A 7,345-nucleotide genomic window follows, 5' to 3' on the forward strand; every position below is an offset into this window, starting at 1 on the left:
TCTTCGCTAATTGCAGTTCTGTACAAACAGAACAGGAATGTTTTTTTTTATTATAAATCATACCACACATGATGACGATTTATTTACAGAAATCATTACTCGTGCGTACAGACAATACAATAACTGACCTTTATGTCAACCAAGAATACTGTTACAGACGTTCACCTTTTCATAATAAAAAAAACTCACAGGAAAAACCTCGGGTGCAGGCAACATCTGTGCAACCCCATTGGGTTTGCCAAACAGTCAGTTTAAAGAAATTTGAGTATAGTATCGTAATAAGCCGAGAATAAATACATCAAAGCATTTTTTTAATGATAAATATTTTTTTTATTATGCCTACATCTATTGTGTGCTTTCTTTTGCATCGAAAACAGTCATTACATTACATTCTCCTAAATATATTTATTTTCCGGAAATAAGTTTGCGCACAGTATTTTGACAGACGTTCTCTCCAATGACATAGTTGTAGTACTCATTTTGGGAAACATAACTAATGCAGCTGTCATTAGAAAAAATCAAAAATACAAATATACAAGCCACTGCTTAATATATTTTCATTTATCGGATCTAATCAGTATGCAATGATAGTAAAAACATACAGCAAACAAACAGCTATTAGTTTTATCATATAGTAAAATCTCTCAACTACAATGAAATCAATCAATGTTTAATGCACCGAAGAGGGCGTTCAGAATCTTAATTACACATTTCACCTCCTTGTTGGGATGTGTTTATTTGTTTGATGGGGTATACTTTCTTCCCTCCCATGACACCTGAACTTATGTAACTGTTCACAAGCGGGCTCAGAGATAATGAATTCATATGAAAATACGTAGAAATTGTTTGACCACCAAAAATATAGGGGATATTTTCATGGGTATTTACAGTTGAATTATTGGTAAAATAGTTGACTGTTCACTAAGAAATACAATGTAAAAACTAGTGGGTAAGATCTAGTGTAGACTAAGCCCTGGTTTGTTTTACAGCAAACTCTACACCTGCTACATTTATCTCTAATGCATGAGTTGCAACGTTATAATTTTCCAAACACATTACTGTAGTTTAAATAAAAGAAATAAGCTTTTTTCTTCCTGTAGACACAGATCCAAATAGTTTCTATGCAACAACTAGTTTTAATATCGTAAACCTACTCCATTGTTATGCAAATCTGTAGCGCTTATAACATTATTTAATAAAGTCTAAACTCCTGATGAGTGAGGTACTCCATGTACCTTAAGAAACAGTACTGTAGAGTGAACTTTACTCATGTAGTCGTGTCTTAATTTCTCTGTCCACGTATGTAAATCTGCTCTACAAACTCATCGTTTAGTATCGAGCACTCTCACCTGGAATAATCGACTAACTTCCTATATATATATATATATCTGTTCTATTTTTATAGAAGAACCTTCCCAAATAAAAGAAATTCTAAAATTTAAAAACATAAGAGGTAGTCACTAAACCATGTACTTTCACACTCAAGCAAGAGTTTAGACATGTTGGTGAACTAGCCTTGCACTGTGAGTGTTTTATTGTTTACACTCTGTAAAATACCAGTTTTTTCACAAATAAAAAAAGTTAAAAATATTGCCACTGTATTCTTTAAAATAAATTTATCATTTACAAATTAATGTGTTGGACACTATATAATCTTAATATTTTACAATCCATATCCTTATATTTAAATCTGTTTTAAGACATTTGAAAAAAATATTTTAGAAGCATAACAATACAACGACTAGATTTGGTGTCACAGTTTGCTCCCAATTTATACTGGAATATTGGCAACAATAATTAATAAAGCTTGTCCAGAAAACCATTTATTCCCGACATCATATTCAATGGCTAGTTCTCAGGATCTACAACAGTAAATAAATAAACAGAAATAATTTTGATGCCATGTTTTTAGACGACACTGCTATACCGCACAGATATTCAACTCCGCCATATCGAATTTGGATTTGGACCATATCATTTCAAGCTGCAGGGTGTCTAAACAATGACTCAACAAACAATAAACACATCTTCCACCTACCACACAAATTTTAGCCATAATTGAACAACCAAGAAAGCAACAAATATCAGGCTGCATCTTGAAAACAACGAGATAGCACATTACAACCAGTCATTACAAACTTGAAATCCTCCACTCCTCCCAGTACACCCTACAGCATTAATGATTCCTATACTCAATTGCATCTATGTACAACAAGCTTAGCCAATAGATGCACCTAATCATCAAATTTTTGACCAACCACTAATTCTAAATATTGTTGAGTGAGGGCGCTATTTACTAATGAGAGGAATCTTTAAAAAAAAAATAAACAGATCTAATATTACAAGCAGTGAAATAAGTATTAAAATAAATTCATTACAATAAATTACAAGCAGTGAATATCTAGTTATGCTTTGATTAATAAAGGTATACAATTCACTCACCTGAAAACTTGTTCCTATAGATCTTGTAGCCGAGGCGCAGTGAAATACTTCTGCGATAAGCTTTAGTTCTGAAATTAAAATAAAATTAATTCATTAAAATATATTAGAAGCTGTGAACATCTAGTTATGCTTTAATAATGAAGGTATACAGTTCACTCACCTGTAAACATACTATGGCATGACTTTTAACTTGTTCCTATAGATCTTGTAGCCTGGGCGCGGTGAAATACTTGTGCGATATATGATTTCTCAGGTAGTGATTAAGCTTTAGTTCTGAAATTAAAATAAAATATTAAAATTATTTCATTACAATATATTACAAGCAGTGAATATCTAGTTATGCTTTAATTAATGAAGGTATACAATTCACTCACCTGAAAACATACTATGACATGACTTTTAACTTGCTCCTATAGATCTTGTAGCCTAGGCGCAGTAAAATACTTGTGTGATACATGATTTCCCATGTAGTGTGATTCAGCTTTAATTCTGAAATTAAATTAAATTATTAAAATTAATTCATTAATATTACAAACAGTGAATATCAAGTGATGCTTTAATTAATGAAGGTATACAATTCACTCACCTAAAAACATACTATGGCATGACTTTTAAAACATGTTCCTATAGATCTTGTAGCCTATACGCAGTGAAATACTTGTGCGATATATGATTTTTCAGGCAATGATTGGGCTTTAGTTCTGAAATTAAAATAAAATATTAAAATTAATTCATTACAATTCTAATATTACAAGCAGTGAATATCTAGTTATGCTTTAATTAATGAAGGTATACAATTCACTCACCTGAAAACATACTATGGCATGACTTTTAACTTGTTCCCATAGATCTTGTAGCCTAATATTTATATATACGAATACGTAAACGCCCTGTTAAACACACTGTTATATTTTAGATACGAATACGTAAACGTACTGTTTTATATACGAATACGTAAACGCACTGTTTATATATACGAATACGTTAACGAACTGTTATATTTTATATACGAATACGTAAACGCACTGTTAAACATACTGTTATATTTTAGATACGAATACGTAAACGCACTGTTATATATACGAATACGTAAACGCACTGGTATATTTTATATACGAATACGTAAACGCACTGTTATATTTTATATACGAATACATAAACGCACTGTTATATATACGAATACATAAACGCACTGTTATATATACGAATACGTAAACGCACTGTTATATATACGAATACGTTAACGCACTGTTATATATACGAATACATTAACGCACTGTTATATTTTATATACGAATACGTAAATGCACGGTTATATTTTATATACGTAAATACACGGTTATATTTTATATACGTAAATACACGGTTATATTTTATATACGTAAACGCACGGTTATATTTTATATACGTAAATGCACGGTTATATTTTATATACGTAAATACACGGTTATATTTTTCATACGTAAATACACGGTTATATTTTTCATACGTAAATGCACGGTTATATTTTATATACGTAAATGCGCGGTTATATTTTATATACGTAAATGCGCGGTTATATTTTATATACGTAAATACACGGTTATATTTTTCATACGTAAATGCACGGTTATATTTTATATACGTAAATGCGTAAATGCACGGTTATATTTTATATACGTAAACGCACTGTTATATTTTATATACGTAAATACACGGTTATATTTTTCATACGTAAATGCACGGTTATATTTTATATACGTAAATGCACGGTTATATTTTATATACGTAAACGCACGGTTATATTTTATATACGTAAACGCACGGTTATATTTTATATACGTAAATGCACGGTTATATTTTATATACGTAAATGCACGGTTATATTTTATATACGTAAACGCACGGTTATATTTTATATACGTAAATACACGGTTATATTTTATATACGTAAATACACGGTTATATTTTATATACGTAAATGCACGGTTATATTTTATATACGTAAATGCACGGTTATATTTTATATACGTAAATATACGGTTATATTTTATATACGTAAATGCACGGTTATATTTTATATACGTAAATACACGGTTATATTTTTCATACGTAAATACACGGTTATATTTTATATACGTAAATACACGGTTATATTTTATATACGTAAATACACGGTTATATTTTATATACGTAAATGCACGGTTATATTTTATATACGTAAATACACGGTTATATTTTTCATACGTAAATACACGGTTATATTTTATATACGTAAATGCACGGTTATATTTTATATACGTAAATGCACGGTTATATTTTATATACGTAAATACACGGTTATATTTTATATTGTAATAAAATAGCCGCCTAGTACATTGTACACCCCTTCCCTTTTCATGTCTTGCTCGGATCGTATATCAACTCTTGTAATATAATCTTGAAGACACGTGAAGACAGATCAACAAGTAGATACATCCGAAGTGCTGGGGTGACAACTGATACTTTACAGTCCACGAGTATATTGTTTCTAGTCCAGCAACCAGGTGGCTGATGATATTCGATCCCTAAAATATTTTCCATATTTGAAAACGTCCGAAGAGGCCTCTTGAAATAGATACACTTGTTTATGACCTCCAATTAAGAAATTTAATAGCACCCAAGTTGTGAAGCGTATTTATTACAGGTGAAATATCATCTTCAGGTATCTCCCAAATTGCGGTATTACCAAATTAGGATGTAAACATAGCCCGGTTTGGACAATAACAAGATTCCTAAATTCTACCTAAAAAGGATATTTAGAGAAATTGGCCAATGAGAGTACAAATCCCAAATGATTCCGTAGAATCTGAGAAATTCTTGCTATGCCGTATTTTGTATAAAAAGGCCTGTTTTTCACTGTAAACCGGTCTCTGACTACGGTCTGGGAAAAGACTGTCCAAGTCCAAGTTCGAGTTTTGCCTGCTATGTTCACCGTTTTCCAGCGAGAGTTTCTGTTTGATGTGGGAACACGGAGAAACCTGACTCGATACTGATTTTCATAGTTTTCGGGTAAGCAAACTGATAGCTCTTTGAATAGACTTTCGAATTTGAGACAGGATCTTTGTCTTCTCTCAGTTAGTGACCAGAACCCGGGAAAAAGTCTCCCGTTATTATTTTAGCTTTGGAACAAGTCTGGAAACCGAAAATGGCAACGCAATCGCGTTAATAGTTGTTAAATAGTTTGTGAGATCGCTTAGAATTCACAGAGAGGCACTTCATTACAAAGTAGAAAACCTAGTAAGATTATTAATTCCGGACCTAAAATTCGACTTATTATTAGTCGTGGTTCATTAATTGATTTGTTTCGGCTCTTAAATGTTATATAATGTTTCAATCGGCCGTGAAATTATAACTAGAGTTAATCAAGGGATTAGTGGTGATAGCTAAACAAGAGTATCTTAATTGGTTTATCATCGTGCCTGTGGTGAAACCAAATACTCTCATTGTTAGTTGACGGGTTTACAGATACTTGGGAAGTGATAGTGTCCAAGTCCATGTATTGATTTACAGTTGGAATTCAGTTGGCATAGCAACCTAGGCTATGGGAAACCGAAACACTTCGATAAACATTTTACCATTTCCGATAATCATAGTTATTAAGTTTATTTTCAAAACAAAATCATGTTTATAAAACCTTATCTCAACAAGTGAATTTTTTATATAAAAAAATTGCCCTTGGTTGTACACATTGGTATCACCTTAATTTTTTCAAAATATTATTCCATATTTAGAAAGTGCATACTTTTTAATTGAGAAATATTAAGTTGAAAGCTATGTACTCCAGTCTTTGACAATTGTCGAGAAAAGCAAAGCATACCAGTATTCGACAATTGTCGAGTAAAGCACATCAGTCTTCAAAAATTGTCAAGAAAAGCAAAGTACACCAGTCTTCGACAATTGTCGAGAAAAGCACACCAGTATTCGACAATTGTCGAGAAAACCAAGCACACTAGTCTTCGACAATTGTCGAGAAAAGCAAAGCACACCAGTCTTTGACAATTGTCGAGAAAAGCAAAGCACAGCAGTATTCGACAATTGTCGAGTAAAGCACATCAGTCTTCAAAAATTGTCAAGAAAAGCAAAGTACACCAGTCTTCGACAATTGTCGAGAAAAGCACACCAGTATTCGACAATTGTCGAGAAAACCAAGCACACTAGTCTTCGACAATTGTCGAGAAAAGCAAAGCACACCAGTCTTTGACAATTGTCGAGAAAAGCAAAGCACAGCAGTATTCGACAATTGTCGAGAAAAGCACACCAGTCTTCGACAATTGTTGAGAAAAGCAAAGCACACCAGTCTGACAATTGTCGAGAAAAGCACACCAGCCATCAACAATTGCCAATCAAAGCACACCGGTCTTCAACAATTGCCAAGCAAAGCTGACCAGTTTTTTAGAAAAAGATGCTAATATTCACCATTTTTTTAAGTACTGAAGAAAACTTATTTTTATTTTTTTAAACATTAGAATCAGGGTAATTGTAATGAAAGAAATGCAACTGATATGAAAAAATTTAACATTTAACAAGCAGCCAGTCGGATAGCTCTGCTGTTAGCAATGCACATTTCAATTAAAGAACAAAAGATATCATTAGAAAATGAACAATACAGTAGACTTGCTGTTTTTAAAAAGAATTCAAAAATATCACTTTTCACTAAAAATGACAAAAATTATCATTAAAATTAGATATTTGAAGATATCACCACGAAATTAAAAATCTAAAGGAGGTCCACATGTAGTATCTATATATGTAATATAAAAGCAACTCCACTTGTGGTTTTCAACAAGAAGTCGAAAAAATCAGTTTTTACCAAAAATGAAAAAAATATTCACCAAAATTAGAGAATTCAAGATATCATCATGAAATGAACAAATCTAAAAGA

The 7,345-nt window shown here is 31.8% G+C and overlaps 1 long non-coding RNA gene across 3 annotated transcripts in view; it reads right to left on the reverse strand.

Moving 5' to 3' along the window:
• Positions 1 to 2: 2 nt before the first annotated feature.
• LOC144348146 (uncharacterized) overlaps positions 3 to 7,345 on the reverse strand; it is a 15,853-nt gene continuing 8,510 nt past the window's right edge. The window contains exons 2-7 of one of the 3 annotated variants that reach the window (XR_014929925.1): positions 3,249 to 3,300; positions 3,029 to 3,143; positions 2,817 to 2,931; positions 2,603 to 2,715; positions 2,443 to 2,510; positions 3 to 1,862 (exon numbers count right to left, since the gene is read on the reverse strand). This is a non-coding gene — a long non-coding RNA (uncharacterized LOC144348146). Of the gene's footprint in view, positions 1,863 to 2,442; positions 2,511 to 2,602; positions 2,716 to 2,816; positions 2,932 to 3,028; positions 3,144 to 3,248; positions 3,333 to 7,345 lie in introns of all 3 variants that reach the window. The other 2 variants (XR_014929926.1, XR_014929927.1) reach the window with 2 other exon arrangements.

Source organism: Saccoglossus kowalevskii, chromosome 7, assembly GCF_978046115.1.
Source record: "Saccoglossus kowalevskii chromosome 7, keSacKowa6.1, whole genome shotgun sequence".
Classification (NCBI taxonomy): Eukaryota; Metazoa; Hemichordata; class Enteropneusta; family Harrimaniidae; genus Saccoglossus; species Saccoglossus kowalevskii.